The 19,581-nt window shown below is 46.8% G+C and overlaps 1 pseudogene; it reads right to left on the minus strand.

Annotated features, from left to right (window-relative positions):
- Positions 1-7,484: 7,484 nt before the first annotated feature.
- Positions 7,485-11,328, minus strand: LOC142047763 (olfactory receptor 11A1-like; annotated as a pseudogene).
- Positions 11,329-19,581: the final 8,253 nt, after the last annotated feature.

Below are 19,581 nucleotides of genomic sequence, written 5' to 3' on the forward strand. Positions count from 1 at the left end.
CTTTTTATGTCATATATTCTATTTTCAATGCTACTGTTTTCTTTTCATGTTATATTTCATTTTATAGTATTTTACACAATTCTTCCCCCTAGACAAAATTTTGTAGAAATTTCCCGTGGAACATTTTGAACTTGACAATTTGGCATTTTCTGATAGTAAAAACATTCCATCAGAAAATTATCAGTCTTCATTAACACATATTAGAGAATCTTGTACCAGAACTATAGGCCCTTTGGTGGTGTATTGGAGTGAATGATAACCACCAGAACATGTGTTCCAGCAGTTACAGAAGAACACAAATATCCACTTATTTCTGAATGCAAATAAAAAAACAAAACTAGAGGATTGTTATTCCCAGTCCTCTCCTAGCATAATTTGCTTCCTAATCATGCATAATGTCTCATACAATTTACCACCAGTGTGAATAATTTTGTGTCACCAAAGCTTTGTGGCTCATAATACCCAAATGTTAAATATTTGTGGCTCACACAACTGTATTTTGGAAAAAGAGGTTTTTTTAAAAATTAATCTATGGAAAAAATATTGCAGACAAGGATGAAATTCCATTGCTTAATTCTTCGAAGGATGCACGTTTAATATGAAAGTGGCTAGAATACAGAGACAGACCAGAATCTTCTCAGACAGTGGCTTAAATTTCAAATTCCAAGTTGATTGACTACATAATTTGAGGAATATTTTTAACTGAAATCAGGAGTTTAATCATTAATACTGGTTATTTACCATTCACGGAGTCGTACAGAGATCAATAGGAAGGATACAGAAAAAACTGGCTTCCTCCTAATGCCCATTGTACACCATGGCCACACTCTTACCAAACTTTACCCTCTGCTCTCCCTAGTCTCCATAATACAGTACGACTGCCCCTTTCCCATCTCTGCAGCCCCCAATGCCCCTTGGCCCTGGGTACATTCTTGCTTGTGCAGCCAGTGCTGAAGCTGGTACCGTGGTTTCTATATTTAGTGAGTGAGCTAGAGTACAGCTAGAGCGGCTACAGGAGATTCCATTCACATCCCTGGCTGCAGTGTAGATGCACCCAACGTATGGTAACTGAATTATTCAGTCAGGCCTCTTTCCGTCAGTCGGCTGTTTTTGACTTGGCAAATCAGCTTAAATTCTCAGCATGCCATTTTAATGCAGAAGACAGACAGGTTCCTTGGTTTCCTGGAGTTCCTTTCAAAGCCATGAATGTACTGATGTAGTTTCACTGGGACTTACGCGAGGTCGCCACATGGATTTTGCATCAGGGTCACTATTCTGGTTAATGGTGTAACTTTGTTTTGGAAATCGTTCTACCAGTACAACCTTTAGCACAGACACAGCAAACCAGTATTGAGGTTCCTTGAACTGGGATAGCTTCTTCATCTTCAGAATGAATGATTCAGATACAAGCAGCTTTACAACAGTGTAGTTGCATCCAGTCAGATTAGATGAGTGGCCACCTCACGGCACCCACTGGAGGCCTCTGGGCAGCCCAGAATGCAGCCCCTCACCTCAGTTTCCCTTCTTCATTACCCAAATAAATTCCACATGGTTTTTTTCCAGTCCAATAGCAACAGCTCCCAATTTAGGTTTCATTTATTAACTTAACATTCAAAACTAAAATGCAGATGACACCTTCCCACCAGTTACCTACACCCCAAACTCCCCCCATCCAGTCTGAGTTCAGCCCGCCTTAGCAGGCCACTCCCAGCTCTTCCTAGCTGGAGCAATTCCCCAGTCACAGGGTTTTCCCTCATTCACTCTCTGAACTTTCGCTTCATCCTCTTGACTTTGCCTCTTCCCCATCCCCCTTCTGCTCTCTATTGGAAAAGGCCTGATTCCCCTCAGGTAGGGAGTCTTCTCTTCCCCGGGCTGGCTTGGCTCCCGGCTCTCCAGCCAAAGGGCACGTGGCCCTGTCACTGGCAAGGATAGGCAGATATAGTTAAAGTGGTGCAACTTGTACATGTAGACAAGCCTTGCACATTTATTCCACACACTTGATATGAAGGGGACTGTTGCAAGACTGAGGTAGAAACCCCTTGGATGTCCTGCCAAAGGGGTAGCTCCTCCCCTGCTTCTCAGCAGAACGGCTAAGTGCAGGGGCCCAGACACTCAGGAAAGAGCTCAGCTGCAGGCTCTAACAAGGGCAGGCTCAGAAGAATCAGCTGAGCTGAGTGGTGCCAGCTGGGCTGGGGGCTAGGAGGAGGTATAAGCCCAGGGAACTCACTGGGGGAAAGGCTAGCCGGGGGGAAGACAGAGGAACTGTATCTCTGTCTCTGCCGGCTGCAGAAAGCCTCAGGGGCTGGTAGATCCAGGGAAAGTTCAGTGTTGGGATTGGTGTTGTGGGAATTGCCACTCTGTAATAAGCACCTCAAATAAAAAGACATGGGAGAACCAGCTGAAGGAGGCGTTGGGACCCTTTCTTGGACAAGCCGAAGCACAGAGCACAGGGATGAGAGGACAGAGACCTGTGTAGACCCTGTGTCAGGGACAGATAATGGGAAGTCTGACAACAGTGATTAGGAATTCAGCATCTCACACCCTTCGGTCCCATTGTCAAATACAATTGGATGTGGTGAAGCAGACAGGGCACTGGACCGGGATTTTCGATAGTTAATTTCCTGCTATGAGCAAACTGAGTTATTCCAGCCCTCTGGGATTCACAGTCCCATCTTGGCTGCTGGCAAACCTTGCAGGCACCCAAGTGTTTGCAGTAAATGGGCTGTAGGTGCCACTGGCCATGCCCTGCGGAGCCCCACACCATGTATCTGAATGCCAAGGCCCCAGAACAACACACAAACCTGGGGAAGGTGCGTGTTCCCCTGCTGATTCTCCTCCAGGGCCCCATCCGGCAGGACAGGTGCCCAGAGGCTTTGAAAAATCCCACTGGGATCCCAAGTATCTGGAAACAACTGGCTGTAAATTATTGCTGAAAATGAGCCAATAAGAGGCCCATGCTGGTGTCCTATGTTCTGGGGCCCAGGCCAAAGGGTTTCTTTTGGCTTTTCTCTTCCTTAGTATGAAGCCTGGGGATGAAATACACTGTTTGAAAATAAAGTTAATTATTCATTTTTCTAACATTGGAGTTACATGCTGACATTGTAACCCGATATTTTTAGAATGGAGGCATCTGATTTTTCAGGGATGTGTGCGTATATATAGAAATCTCTCACTCTACACAGAATAGATGCCCAGTGTTCCAGCTGAGTCCATTTTACCTATAACCTCTCACTGAGCACAATCTCCCCTCATTCTCTGAACTTTCAGCAGCCACAAGTTTAAGTCTCCCACCAGCCCAGTAGTATCCACCTGTGGCATCTTATATAGGTCCTAAAAAGCCTAGGGTCACAGGTTTTAAGAGGTCTCTTCACCTTCACTTTCTCCCACAGTTTTGACCCTGTAAAAACATGACTCAAATACCAGTGAAACTCAGGGAAACATGAGCTGGGACTACAGCAGTCTTTGGTTCAGTTTCCTACCCTAATCCATGTTATATCTATTTTAACCCAAGAAAACTGACAGGTTAGAATGGTCCAAACATGAATTTCCTGCAAGGTTTCCTCAGGGCTTCCTGGACCTCTTTGTATCTCAGGCTGTAGATGAGGGGATTGACCAGGGATGTCAGGACTCTGTAGATGACAGACAGAACTTTCTTGAAATCGCTCAAGATTAACATGAAGCCGTTCTGTGGTTGCATTTCTGTCTTAAAACATGTAGAATATAGTTAAGTTAATTCTAAATAGCCTACTTCTTGCCTTGGAACTGCTGTTATATTATTTTCTTTCTGGGAGGGAGTTTGGGTGCAGGAGGGGGCTCCAGGCTCGGGCAGAGTGTTGGGATGTAGGAGAGGGTGAAGGGTGTGGGCTGTGGGAGGGAGTTTGATGCAGGAGGGGATTCTAACCTGGGTCAGGGGGTTGGAGTTGGGGTGCAGGAGGGGGTACGAGGTATGTTAGGGAGTTTGGGTGAAGGACAGGATTCTGACCGGGGGCGGTTCATGGCCAATTCGAGCTGCAGGGACGGTGCTGGGATGGGGGAAGTGCGCGGAACTTTCTCCCCTCACACCAGGGGCTGCAGAGATGTGCCAGCAGCTGGCCACTTCCGGGAGCAGCGTGGGGCCACATTTTGCAGGCAGTCAGCCTGAGCCCTGCTGTGCTGCTGGACTTGTAGTGGCCCATAGATGGCAATCGACTGGCAGAGGCTCCAGGATTAACCAGTTGATCACAATCGACAGGCTGGTGACACTGAATTGTATATAATTATGGATTTATTTTTGTGGGTCCCCCCTTAGCCCGAGGCCCAGGGTTGCAGCCCCTAAAACCCTATATTAATCCCACCCTGTTCAGAACTGTAGGTCTGTACCTGGTCTGTTAGAGTTTGAGAACCAAAGAACAGCACAGATTCCATCCACAGTGTTCTACATTCACACTAGCCCAATCATGAGCCAGTTTGGGTGCAGTCAATACAACCATGTCAGTTATCTATATTGCAATATATTCTACAACTTGACTCCAACACTGTCCTTTTTCAACATGAAGTTTTTGACCTACTGTCACTTCTTGCCTTCTTCCAGCATTTACAGAAGGATACAAATATCCACTTATTTCTGAATGCAAAAGCAACTAGGAAACAGTAATCATTCCCAGTTCTCTCCTACCATAAGTTGCCCACTATCCTTGCAGTAAGATCTAAACCCAATTTATCCCCAGCATGAATAACTTTGTGTCACCAAAGCTTTGTTGTTCATAATGCCAAATGTTGAACATTTGTGGCCTGAATAATTGTATTTTTGAAAAAGGAGTTTCTTTGTTTTTTTAAATTGATTTTTAGTAAAAACATTGTTGTCAGGCCTGGGTGGTGCATATCATAGCATGGGGGAAGCTAAGCCTCCCCAGACAACCCAGCATGGCCCTGCCTGTGCTTCACCCTGAAGCCCCTTCCTGCTTGCCGCTTTCCCCTTGCCCCCCACCATCTCTGGCAGCCTGCTCCTTTGGGGAAGTGTACCAGGGCTGGGGTTGGGGCTAGGTTTACAGCCTCGTCCAGGACTTGAGGGCTCTGGGGCTGCCTAGTCCTGCTGCCCCCCGGGCAGTGGGGCCACACTGCCTAGTGCTTGGGAGGGCTGAGGGTACTGGGTTGGGGCATCCCACTGCTGGGGCAATGGGGCCAGCAGCTTCATGGAAAAGAGAGGGGCGCATGACTCTGACAGGGTAGCGGGGCATAAGGAGCAGAGGAAGGGGCAGAGGGGGGCAAGGCCTCAGGCAGAAGGGATGGGGCTGGGAGCTTGGCCCGCCCCAAGGAGCATCTCACGCACTGCCCATGCCGACAGGGATGAAATCCCATTGCTTAACTCTTCAAGGGAAACACGTCTAATCTGCATATTGGCTAGACTACAAGGAGAGAGCTGAATCTTCTCACACTGCAGCTTAAAATTTTAATTCCAAGTTGATTGACTTTTCATCACTTTAAGGAATATTAAACCTGTGATTTCAGTTAAAATAATTATTTTATTCGCCATTTCCTGTGATCAGCTGCCATGTAGAGATCATTAGGAAGGCTACATAGAACATTGGCCACACTGACCTTTGCTTCTCCTGAAGCCCACTACACTGTATAGCTCCCCCCGCCGTTTCCCAGCCTTCCTCCTCTGCTATCCCTAGTGCCTCCATGCTAGAGTAAAGCTGCCTCTTTCCCATTCCTCACCCTCTGCTGCCCCCAGTGCCCCTTTGCCCCAGGTACATTCTTGCATGTGCAGTTGGCACTGTACAAAAACGGTAGGTACAACAGTACACCGTAGGAAACAAGCAACCAACCCCAACCACCATTCTGGGATCTATTAACAGGAGTGTTGTAAGCAAGATATGAGAAGCAATTCTTTCACTCGATATCATGCTGATATGGCCTCAACAGAAGTATTGTGTCCTGTTCAGGAAAGATGGGGACAAATTGGAAAAAGTCCAGAGAAGAGCAACAAAAATGATTAAAGGTCCAGAAATCATGACCCATGAGGGAAGATTGAAAAAACTAGGTTTGTTTAGTCTGGAGAACAGAAGACTAAGAGGGAAAATGATAAAAGTTTTCAAGCACATAAAAGGTTGTTAGAAAAGCAGGGAGAAAAGTTATTCTCCTTTATCTCTTAGGATAGGACAAAAAGCAATGGTCTTAAAGTGCATCAAGGGCACTGTAGACTGGACATTAGGAATAAAATTGTGGGACCTGCATCATTGGAAGTTTTTAAAAACAGCTCAAACACCTGTGAGGAATGTCATAGTGCTGCCTTGAGTTTAAAGGACTGTACTAGATCATAGAATCATAGAAGATTAGGGTTGGAAGAGTCCTCAGGAGGTTATCTAGTCCAACTCTCTGCTCAAAGCAGGACCAACACCAACTAAATCATCCCAGCCAGGGCTTTGTCAAGCTGGGCCTTAAAAACCTTTAAGGATGGAGATTCCACCACATTCCTAGCTAATCCATTCCAGTGCTTCACCACCCTCCTAGTGAAATAGTGTTTCTTAATATCCAAACTAGACTTCCCCTACTGCAACTTGAGACCATTGCTCCTTGTTCTGTCATCTGCCACCACTGAGAAGAGCCAAGCTCTATCCCCTTTGGAGCCCCCTTTCAAGAAATTGAAGGCTGCTCCCCACTCTTCTCTTCTGCAGACTAAACAAGTCCAGTTCCCTCAGCCTCTCCTCATAAGTCATGTGCCCCAGTCCTCTAATCATTTTTGTTGTCCTCCACTGGACTGTCTCCAATTTGACCACATCCCTTCTGGAGTGGATGCAAAACTGGATTCAATACTCCAGATGTGGCCTCACCAGTGATGAATAGAGGGGAATAATCAAGTCCCTCGATCTGCTGGCAATGCTCCTACTAATGCAGCCCAATATGCTGTTAGCCTTCTTGGCAACAAGGGCACTCTGCTGACTCATATCCAGCTTCTTATCCACTGTAATCCCCAGGTCCTTTTCTGCAGAACGGCTGCTTAGCCAGTTGGTCCCCAGCCGGTAGCGCTGCATGGCATTCTTCCTTCCTAAGTGCAGGACTCAGCACTTGTCCTTGTTGAATCTCATCAGATTTCTTTTGACCCAATCCTCCAATTTGTCAAGGTCACTCTGGATCCTATCCCTATCCTCCAGCATACCTACCTCTTCCCCCAGCTTAGTGTCATCCACGAACTTGCTGAGGGTGAAATCTATCCCATCATCCAGATCATTAATAAAGATGTTGAATAAAATTGGCCCCAGTACTGACCCTTGAGGCACTTTCCATAATACTGGCTGCCAACTAGACATCAAGCTGTTGATCACTACCCATTGAGCCCGACCATCTAGCCAGCTTTCTATCCAACTTATAGTCCATTCATCCAATCCATACTTTTTTAAACCCAATGAAGCTCAGAGAAGCACAACCTGGGACTACAGAAGGCTTTGGTTCAGTCTCTATCCCAGTCCATGTTATATCTATTTTAACCCAAGGAAATTGATCCATTAGCATGGTCCAAACATGAATTTCCTGCAAGCTTTTCTTAAGGTCTCCTGTATCTCTTTGTTTCTCATACTGTAGATAAGAGGATTGACCAGGGGAGTCAGGACTGTGTAGATGACAGACAGAATTTTTTTGAAGTCGCTCAGGATGTTGGTGGTTGGGAACATATAGACAATGAGCAGAGTTCCATAATAAATGCTCACCACAATGAAGTGAGAGGAGCAGGTGGAAAAGGCCTTTTGCCTCCCATTGGTGGATGGGATTCTTAGGATGGTCGTGATAATACAGATGTAGGACATCAAGGTTAGCATGAATGGGACCAGTGAGAAAAGCAAGGTGAGTGTGAAAGTCACTATTTCCATCAGGTGAGGGTCGTTGCAGGAGAGCTTTACAAGGGGGACAAAATTGCAAAAGAAATCATCAATAATGTTGAGCGCCACAGAATGTTAACTGAGATATTGACAATGTTGTTATGCCACTACATAGGAAGCCACCTATCCAAGAGCCACCTGCAAACTGGAGGCAGACCCTGCCACTCATACTGGCTGCATAGTGCAGTGGATTGCATATCGTTAAATACCAATCGTAAGACATCACCGACAGGAGAAGGCATTCTGCAGCAATCAGAGAACCAAAGAAATAATATTGTGTGAGGCAGCCACTAAATGAAATAGTCCTGTCCCCAGTCAGGGGACCAGCCAGCATCCTGGGCAGGATGGTGGAGCTGTACCAGGTCTCCAGACAGGACAAGTTCCCAAGGAAGAAGTACATGGGGGTGTGAAAGTGCTGATCAGCCACAACTAGCATAATGATGAGGACGTACCCAGCCACAGTTGCAATGTAGCTCACTAGGAACAACAGAAAGAGAGGGATCTGCAGTTCAGAGAGGTCCCCAGATCGCAGGAGGATGAATTCTGTGATGGATGTTTGGTTTCCCTGCTCTGGTTTTCCTATGGGATTTGTCTATGGGAAAGAAATGAACTCTGACATATAAATGAAGAAAATTCATTTAATAAAACGTCAGCACTGTTTTAATTGCCCTCCTCTGCTGGCTGCTGGAACAATGGGTGAGTATAGAATGGAGGTCGGGGAGGGGAAATGCCATCTTGTGATCCCTGGGGCAAATTTCGTATCTGAGCAGACTGCAGGTTCAACAAAACGTTAATCTCTCTGGAAACTCATGTAGTAACTTGACAGATGGCACTAAGCCCCCAAATATTAAGATGATGGGGCTTAGGTAAAACAGTAGAAAATGTGTTGCTTCAAATAGTCACATTTTTCACTACCTGGTATATCAGAGCAGGGCAATGTTCTTTATAGATTGGAGATCCATGGGCAAAATGAGCCAGGATTTTATATTTTAGAGGAAGCCGCAACAGAGAAACAAACCAAAAAATTAAGGCTGGGATTTGCAGTGTCTGGGCAGGCAACTCCAAGTGAATTGCAGTGAAAATGAGCAGTCTAAGTGTATTAGAGCCATTTGAAAGTTTTTATCATCAGACAAATGCCTGTCCTTCCCTAGGACAATACTTCATTGTCCTGCAGTCGTACACGCTACACATAGAGAAGTGATCTTCATTAAAAAACAAAACCAAAAAAATTCCCGCTAGAAACCACCATATTAGCTGGAAATTGATCCACTCTTGCCAGGTAAAAATCTGGATAAAATTTGAAATTTGTAAAAAATGTGCAATTTTCATATTACGAGAGTTGTGTAGAACCTGAATTTCCATTTCTTTGGCAATTCCATGATTTCAAATGTTGGATTTCATTTCAATTTTACTTTTAAAATGTATTTACCAATTTTTAATTTTATTACTAGTATATTTTTATTTTATATTTCATTGTGTTATATAGTTGTTTACATTTATTTCTATTCAGTTTTATGTTATTTTATTTCATAAAATTCTATACAATAACTCTTTTCCTCAGCAAAATTGCATAGAAATTGATTTGTTCCCCTCTAACATTTTGATCTCTATCAACTAAAAATATTTTCATAAAAAATGCCAATCAGAATTTTTTATTAGCTCTATGTTTTCTTCTTTATCTTTGTTAAAGGTAATACTAAATCTCTCTTTCTCTCTAGTCTGCCACTACTCTCTCTCTCTCCCCATTACTGATCCTTAAAGAGAGAGAGTGAATGAGGTCATATATTTCCTTGGATGGTTTTACTAAGCTATATTACCAGCTCAGTAAAGCCCTGATCCTGCACAGAATTATGTATAAGGTTATTTTAAACCCCGGGAATAATTCTGCTATGTCCCATACTTCTCCGCTTACACCTCAGATAAAAGTTCTACTAACTTCAAGGATGGGCCCCTTTGATTCCAGTGGGATTTGGACAGCGAACACCTTGAGCTTTCTTTAAACGTACAGCTTGTCTGGATTCAATTTCCATTGACAGACATTGGTAAAGGTCAATATCAGCTGAAACAACCAAACCAATCAACATAAACTATCAGAAACAGTGGGCATTAGTGCAGCCTCTCCCTGAGTTTTGCTACTGTAGGTATGATGTGACTGGCCTCATGGCCAGGCAGGGAGCCCTCTGCACCCAGCTGTCCCAGGAATGAATGAGTGGGGCTGGGACAGAAGAGCTGCAGAGGGCTCCCTGCGTGGCCACGTGGCTGGTGACACCCACCCCTGCAGGCTCAAGATGCGGGGAAGTCTGCAGTCCTGGCAGGCTCGGGCTGTGAGGAGAAGAGTGAGTCCTTGGCTGTGGGGGATGCCACCCTGCTGCTGAATGGTTACTGCCCATCGATGGAGCAGTTCAACAATGAGGTGACCACTCCATTGGCTGGGGACTCCCCGCCATACTCTGCCTCCTGCTCCCAGCCCTGGCCATGGATCTCTGCTCCACTGGGCGAGAGCAGCCACCTTCCCTGCCCCTTGCGCCGTGGTGTCTTGGATCCCTCGGCAGGTCAGGAGCCCCCCGACACCCCGCTAGCAGCACTGTCCTCGCCCTGACCCACACCTTAACTCCCACTGAGCTACTGGAAAATTCAATAGTTAAAAAGTGTGTGTGTGGGAAAAATCTTAAAGATAAAATAATCCCAATGTTAACTCTCTAAGGGGAGAAATAAAACTGATTTGTGCCAAGTTCACTTATAGCCAGTGTCTGTCTCCCAAGCACCGAGGGCAGCACCCAACAGCAGCTCTGCTTATTCAATGCCCTGTGAGGGGGGAGCTTCCAGTGAGGGGCACAACCCTGTAGGGTCAGAAGGGGAGATTAGAGAGGAACAAAGCCTGCTCTCGTGTTTGAGGTGCTGGTTCCCATGTTTGAAGAGTCGGCAGATGTTTGGAAATCTGCCCTGAAAGTAACACAAGGAGCTGATGATAAAGCAGGGAAATTAACCAAGTCTGGTAGGTACTAAACAATGCACATTGGTGCCTGAGTAGGGGCTTTACCTAGCGCCCATCGATTTCCAATTCCACTGGGGGGTCTGCGTCTTGAGGTGCCAAAATACGTCCATAAATCTGCTTCTCTGTGAGCCAGGTCCCACCTGTAAATCAGGGGTAATTTCATAACAGGGGGTGGTGGGAGGATAGATACATTTAAGGCTGCGAGATGCCCAGATATCAGGGTGATGGAGGCCAGTTAAAGAACTAGGATAGACGTGACATGACAGGTCTTTCCTATTCCCAAATTCAGTCATTTTGCTTTGGGTTTTGGAGTTTGAGAGAGATCAGTTCCCTATGGATTCCCATGGGATTAGTTACCGAACAGACCTACACAGCTTCAAACTCCTCAAGATTCAAGAATCAGAGAGGAAAAGGTTGACTTACCTTTAAGACGGATCTGTGAGCAGCTGGAGTCTCTGTTGTCACCTCCTCATGCAACATTTCGAAGACCAGAATCCAGGTTATATAGTCCATTTTCTCTCTGCACTGCATTCACCTACTTCCAGACGCCCAGTAACAGGAATGACAACTTAGAAAAGCTACCAAGGCTGCATTCCAAACATGGTATTGTGACCTTGTGGCTCATATCTACTGTCAAATGGGGAACGTCTTTTCTGGTTCATTAAATATCCTTCTGTGGGAAAAGGCAGTCTCCTGAGGCGTGTCTGCTGTGAGGAATGCAACAGGCAAGGGAAAGTTGGTATTTACTGAGATTTTCTAAAACTAGACCAGAGTCAAACTTCTAATCTCAGAGGAAGAGTCCTGGAGAGGGAAGAAACTTCTAATCCTGAAACAAATCTCTCTATTGCGTGAACGCTATCGTGATTCTTGAGAAATAACATACTAATTCTAGATTTTAGAGCTGCCTCAGTGATTTAGACACCTAGTTCCTATCCAATTACTGTAGAAAAGTTTGAAAATGTCAGCAGAGTTAGCTCATCTTACATTTTCTCCAATGTTGCCCTCCATAGCAAGTGCACATGTACCCAGTCCCCATCCAATGAGCTCACTCAGTTAGTTCAGGTAAAATTTTTTAAAGAGTCTAGGTGATTTAGAATCCTAAATCCCATTTTCAAAAGTTTCTGAGTTGCTAAGGCTTAGCAACCTAAATCTCATTGAAAGGCAATGGGATTTAGCCTCCTATTTCACTTTTGAAGTTTACTTAAGTGTTTTTGAAAATGTTACCCATAGCTCAGTGCCTGCTGGTCTTTTCTGAAACAAAGAAATGCAGCCTGCTGCTCAGATAAAATGCAGGTACAACAGGATGCTTTACACATTTAGGTTGGGATCTTCAAAGAGGGGTAATGTATGCAATAAAGACCCAACTCCCATTATATTGCTATGAGAATTTTGCACCTAACTCCTTTATTCTTCTTGGAAAGGCCCATACCAAGGAAGCATGAAGTAAGAGACCTGAAATTATAAGGTACAAAGAATTTTTTCCCACACCCCAGAAAAGTTTCAGGGTCTCACGCTTCTTCAGTGCTACAGCAATTATACAAAAAAGTAATCTTGTTCCAGAATTGTAGGTGTCTAGTTGATCTGTTAGAGATATTGTGAACCAAAGAATAGCACTGATTCCATGCTGTAAAGGACAGTGTTCTCCATTCACACTAGCTGATTCATGGGCCATTTTGGGTATAGTCAATATAATCATTTCAGGTGTGTGTATTGCAGTATATTCTACAACTTGACTCCAACACTGTCCTTTTTCATCATGAAGTTTTTGATCTACTGTCACTTCTTGCCCTGAAGGGAAGGTTTCTTCCACCATTTACAGAAGGATACAAAAATCCACTTATATCTGAATGCAAAACCAACTAGGAGACTGTTATAATTCTCAGGCTTCTCCTACAATAATTTGCTCCCAATCTATGCAGAAAGGTCTCATTCCAATTTATCCCCAGTGTGAAAAATGTTGTGTCAAAACTTGGTTGTTCATAATGTCTAAATGTTGAACATTTGTGGCTCTAATAATTGTATTTTGGAAAAAGGGGGTTGTTTCTTTCTTTGTTTTTTTAATTGATCTGTGGAAAAAAACCCCACTTCTGTCAGGCCTGAGTGACATGTATCGTAGGCTAGGGGAGGCTAAGCCTCCCCAAACAGCCCAGCATGGCCCTGCCCATACTCTGCCCGAGACCCCCGCCTGGTTGATGCTTTCCCCTTGGCCCCAGCCTTGGCAGACTACTCCTCTTCCAGGAAGGGGGCTTGGGCTAGAGCCTGTGGCCGGGACTTGAGCCACCTGGAGCTACCCAGCTCTGGGGGCCCCCAGGCACTGGGGCCACACTGCCCGGCCCTACAGGACTGTGGGTGCTGGGGCTACAATGCCTGGTGCTCTGGTGAGGAGGGGACGCTGTGGCACTAGGGCAGGTCAACCCAGGGCTGGGGTCGCGGGGCCAGCACCTGTGAGGGGTAGGGAGGGGCTCAGGACTCCGGCAAGGTGGGAGTGGGCTGGAAGTGGTTGGGTAAGAGGTGGAGGGGGGGCAGGGCCTCAGGCAGAGGCAGGCAGGGTCTCAGGAGAGGCAGCGGGGCTGGGGGCTAGCCTCCCACAAGGAGTGGCTCACACACAGTCCATGCTGACAGGGATGAAATCCCATTGCTTAACTCTCCAAGAGAAACATGTCTAATCTGCATATTGGCTAGAATACAAGGAGAGAGCTGAATCTTCTCAGACTGCAGCTTAAATGTTTAATTCCAAGTTGACTGACTCTTGATCACTTTAAGGAATATTAAACCTGTGATTTCCTCTAAAAATAATAATTTTCCAGTCACTATGATCAGCTGCCGTGTAGAGATCATTAGGAAGGATACATAAAACACTGACCACATTAACCTTCGCTTCCCCTAACACCGAATACACAGTATAGCCACCCCTTTCCCAGCTTTCATTTTCTGCTATCCCTAGTACCCCCATGCTAGAGTAGAGCTGCCCCTTTCCCATTCCTCACCCTCTGCTGTCCCCAGTGACCCTTTGCCCCAGGTACATTCTTGCATGTGCAGCTGGCACTGTACCTAAACAGAACATACAACAGTACACTGAAGGAAACAAATGAAGAAACTGTGAATATCATTCTGGGATATATTAGCAGGAGTGTTGTAAGCAATGTATGAGAAGTACTTCTTTCACTCGATTACAGGCTGATAAGGACTCAACTGTACCATTCATGATAGGTGCTTGTCTAACCATTTCTGAAAACCTCCTATGATGGGGATTCCATGATCTCTCTTGGTATCCTGTTCCAGTGTCAATTTTTTCTTATAGTTGTAAGCAGAGTCAGGATGACCTTTACCCTGACATCCGGTGGAGAATTATGGCAAGTGTGGAAAAGAACTTAGGGAGCTGATCTTGTTTGCATAGGCACACCCACTCTGCCTAGTATGAGCCATGGCAGCCCAAAATGGTCACTTTGACAGCTGTGGGATCCCTCATTTCTCAGTTATTGGGGTAGGAGGAATAAAGTGTGGTTACCCTGATTATGTGCATGAAGGACTATGAGACTGTTTTAATGACAGAGGGTCTCACCATCAACTAAGTAGCACTCACTAGACGAGGGACATGGGTTCCAAAACCCAGTGAATTGAGAGAGGTTGGGCATGGGTTGGTATGAGTCCCCTGCCCTGAGTTTTGAGGGCATAGCATACCAATTGCACTGCTTTCTCTCTGTGCTGTTGAATAACAAAGCTAATTTTGATTCTGCTAGGAGTCTAGCTGGAAGCTGCTGAGCTGAATTCACTTTGGGCCAATGGTGCACCAGCAGTGGGGCTTCTCTCCTACAAGCTGAAACCACTAAAAGACCTAAAATTACTGAGTTGAGATCACTGAATGCTGTGTTAACTAGTGGGGGAACCTGAAGATATATTGCTAAGCAGCTGGCAGAGCAGAGCAGTTTGCAGGATGGTTGGAGTGGTGAATGGAGCTAAGCAGTTTGTGGGGACAGCTGGAGTGGCTCATGGAGTAGCTGATGGAACAGAGCTGTTTGTGGTGAAGGCTGCAGCAGAACTCCATGGAGAGGCAGGGCAGTCAGCCTCAGACCATGTAAGGTTCTCCTTAACACCCTGTGTCCCCCGCCCATTTCCACTCAGGCTGGGGGAGAGACTAAAACTCTGCAGATAAACTTTTGAACTCTGGGGCAGCACTGACCAGGGATAGAGACTTTTGGGTTGTTGGACTTTGGGGTGATTTGGACTTAAGACCCTGAGGGGAAAAGGATACTGCCAAACTTACTTGGAGGTGGGTCTTTTGCTCATGGTTTGTGTTATGATCCTGTTTGTGGTGTTTTCCCAATGTAATGCCACATTGTTTCCCTTTTTTATTAAAAGGATTTTGCTACACACTGATTCCATGCTTGCGAGAGGGGAAGTATTGCCTCCTAGAGACTCCTGGGGGGTGATATGTAATTGTCCCAGGTCACTGGGTGGGGGCTCGAGCCAGTTTTGCATAGTGTTATTGAAATGGAACTCTTAGATACTGAACCCAGCCCTTGTTGCTGCCAACTCAGAGGGGCAGAAGGGGTACATAGTAAGAAAGGGTTTTTTGGACATTAGGAAAAACTTCCTAACTGTCAGGGCGGTTAAGCATTGGACTAAATTACTGCTCAGGGTTGTGGAATCTCTGTCATATAGACAAACACCACCCAGAGATGGTCTAGTTATTCCATTGTCCTGCCTTGAGTGCAGGGGACTGGACTAGATGACCTACTGAGATCCCTTACAGTCCTACTCATTTATGATTTTGTTAATGTAAAATACATTTCCCTTGGATTACTGAAGTTTGTTTCTAAGTCACGAACATAAGGATGTATTTTCACAGGAACTAACAAAAGGTCTCCACACAGATTTTTGCACCAGGATAACTATTTTGGTTAGTGATGCGAATGTGTTGGAAATGGTTATACCGCTACAACCTCTCATGCGGACACAGTTTACCAATACATCTCTTATTCTCCTTCTCATCTGGGAATCAACTATCCCACCAGAAGCACCATCACATCAGTATCATTGTATCTACTCGGTGTAGATGAGTGGACACCTCACAGCACCTCATGGAGGACTCAGGGCAGCCCAGAGCACAGCCCCTCATCTCAGTTTCCCTTCTTCATTTCCCATATAATGGAGGAATTTCCTTGGTCTCATGGTTTTCCCTCCAGGAGCCTGTTACTCTCTGAAGTCTCACTCCAGCCTCCCGAGTTTGCATCTTTCTCTGGCCCCCTTCAGCCCGTCATTGGAAATGGCCTGATTCCTGTCAGCTGGGGACCCTTCTCTAATCAGGGCTGGCTTGGCCCCCAGCTTTCCAGCCCAAAGGCACATGGCCCTGTCACCAGGGTCGTCCTTAGCCATAGGCAAAATAGGCAGCCGCCTAGGGCACCAAAAGGTCTGGGGGCACCAGACGGGAAGCAGTGGAGCATGTAAGAGCAAGGCTGCTGGGTCCTAGAGAGAGCTGAATGCAGTACAGTCTGAGGGAGGTGAATGGGCGTGGGAGGGCTGGAGAAGGAACTCACTGCAAGGGGTGAAGCTATATGGGCTCCAGACCGGTGCTCAAGCACCGGATATTCAAGCTGGCGGATGTGCTCCACAAATTTGGGAGCTTTGGCGGTTTTTTCCCCTTGCACCCCTCTTCGGAGCTCTCCTGCCTGAAAGAAAACCGCCAGTCGTCTCTCCCTTTGGTGTGAGCTGCTTTTGGCCTAAGGCTATAGAGATCAGTGGCAGGTAGGAGCACCCGGGAGGGAAGAGAGAGGAGGGGGAAGGAGGGGCACCACCAGGCTTGGGAGCTTCTCTCCCCCGCCCCCCAGCACCCGGTCGCAGCAGGGGGAGAGGTCATACATGTGGCAACCCCCTGCCTGGTACCCATCTAGGGGAGGCGAGTGGGCTTTTCTGGACCTGAGAGAGTCCTAGGTAGCAGGATGGTGACTGTGGTGCCGAGTGAAGTGTGCCACGGGTGGTTGGGGAGCAGGGGGAGAGAAGGGGTACCCTTCTCCCCTGAGAGCTCTTCTGCCAGTTACAGGAGGGGGGAGAGGTCCTCTTGGCCTAGCCTTGGGGGAGCCTGTCTGCATCCCAAGTTCCTATCCCCAGCGCTTGCCCCCCCCACAGCCTGCGCCCCCAGCGCCCCAACCTGAGCACCCTGCTGCAGTGTGAACCCTCATCCCCAGCCCATCCCAAAGCCCTCACTCTGAGGGGAAAAACGTGCAACTTTAATATTGGTGTCCGTTTTGGAGTATAATTGTTGTCACCACAAATACTTGATTATTTCACACGCTTTAAAGTTAAAGGTGTTACAATGGGAATGTGTTACCTAATTGTTTTCTCTGACTACTGTGTGGTGCCTCAGTTTTCCCCTATGCATTTTCTCAGATCTAGGTTGGTGGAATGGTGTGTGATTGTTGTGAGGGCCTGAATCAGTGTGATGCTTCTGCACAGAGAATGGCGGAACCTGTCTCGGGCACTGATGCTGGGCCACTTTCTGGCAAAGATGCCAATTTGAAGGTGTTGTAGAAACAAAGAGATAGTGGCTTCCTTGAATTGCCTGGAAAGAGACAAAGGCCAGAGGCGTGAGTGTCATGCCTGTTTGGACTTCCAGGAAGTGCATGGGTTGGAAGGGGATTGCTGGATGCTTTTGGACTACTCGTACAACAGACGTCAGGACTTCTGAGGGAGCTCCTCTCTTGAGCAGACTTCTCCAGAGCAAGAACTATACACCTTCCGGGTTCATGACCTAGAGCAGTTCAGCTCCCTTCCACATTGGCGCTGTTTCCGCAGCGAGTGTGCCAGGCAGGTTCCTGGGGCAAACAGATGGTCCTGCACGCCAACCTCTGCAGTCAAACGTGGATCTCATTCCGCCAGTACAAACAGTTTACTAGACAACAGGTTCACGGTTCTAAAAACAAAGCTTGTAGGTTACAGAAAACAGACCCCTCAGGCACATCTTGGAAGGTGGAGCCTAGACCAAGTTCTGGGCCTTCTCCCATTTCCCAGCCAGGCTCAAACTGGACACTTCCCTTCCTTCTAGCCTTTGTGTCTCTTCTGATCCATCTTTGTTCCCAGCACCTCAATTGAGGCACTTGGCAGGGGAAACTGAGAACACACAGTATTTCAACAAACATTAAGAACATTCCCATTTTTCATTAACAAGTGCCAACAAATATAAATACGTTATTGAAGCAGCAGTTGAGCTCGCTATTCTGACTTCCACTTTTAAATTGACCCTTGTGTAATCTTGTGGTGCGGACACATTGTCGGCTTCATCTTTGATATTCGGCTTACAGGGCGACAGCGGGGGAATGGGGCAGGCACCACATATTGGGCACAACCAAAATTATACAAACTTGCCGCCTATGCTCACCTGTGAAGTGTGGACTCTTTCCCCGGCGTGGAAGGGCTTCAGGGCTGTGTTGGTTGAGGTGCTGGGGGGGAGGTTAGGTGCTGCCTCCCTGCTGAGGAAATTGACAGTTGGAAAATAAACTCCACTTCCTCGCAGGCAGCCAGGATTGGAATGGTCACACCGGTGGGCTTGGGTAGGCCCAGATAGCATGTGCGAAAAATCAGGACAGGGGTTGGGTGGGTGAGCAAGATGTCCATTTTATAGGACAGTCCCAATTTTTGGTTTTTTATTTAATAGGCTTCTACTTGCCCCCACCTCCCATCCTGATTTTCAAACTTGCTATCTGGCCACCTAGGCGGGGTAATTGGTGCCTATATAAGCACAAGGCCCCAATATTGAGACCTGGCCTATATCGGAATCTGGATTGGTCACCTACGTGGGAGCCGCATCTCCTCCTCCGACTGGCAGTGATCCTCCATTCCAGGATGGAGCTGTGCACAGGGCAGGTGAGATGCGGTGCCTCCAAGGGTGCCCCCGTTCTGAGTCAGATGCTGTGCTAACCTTCACCATGGTCCGTTGGCTGGCGTGATGCCTGACGTGGATCGGACCCTTGAGGGTTTGCTGCTGTGTTGCACTCTTGCACCCCAAGATGTGAATTTTGGGTCCTGCCGTTTTCCAGCCGATCATCCTCCTCTACTGCAGCATGTCTGAACCAGCAGGCTGGAGGGGGGTGAGCCTAAGCATGAACAGCAGTACTGTGTTGCCATTTTGAATTGTCATTGAGCAAATTTGTTTGCAAACATGCTTGCTAGACTCCTGAATTCAGTTTCATATATATATTTTTTAAAAAAAATCAATATCTTAGCCAAACAAGAAATTAAGCTGTTGACATTATTTGTGACAAGTTTGGTATGGGAAGGGAGTGGGCCACGTTTTCAAGAGAAACAAAACATGTTGACGACTTTCCTATGGCCTTGTTCTGCTAACAGAGCCATCAACACTGTAATATGCTCACTCCGTTACTAGTTGTATAAGCAGGGGTCGGCACCTACGGCACAGTCGCCAAGGTGGCCCGCGAGCTGATTTGATGACACTCGTGGTGTGGCTGAAATGGCTCAGCCCCCGCTGCTTCTGGGATTCAGCTGCTGCCCCATTGCCACCGGGTCCCTCAGCCACCATCTAGCACACCGCTGCTGGGCTCTGGAGATCCCCCAAGGAACCCCAGGCTGGCAGCAGCCTGCAGCGGCCACGGCTGAGCCACCGGGCCTGAGCACGTCACCGCTGTTGGCTTGATGGGTTCCTTCACTCAGCATATGGCAATTGGGTGAAAGGGATTTAACTTCAATGAAATAGGAAAAGCAAGAAGCAACTATGGAAAG

The sequence above is a fragment of the Chelonoidis abingdonii genome, chromosome 14 (assembly GCF_003597395.2).
Source record: "Chelonoidis abingdonii isolate Lonesome George chromosome 14, CheloAbing_2.0, whole genome shotgun sequence".
Lineage (NCBI taxonomy): Eukaryota > Metazoa > Chordata > Testudines > Testudinidae > Chelonoidis > Chelonoidis abingdonii.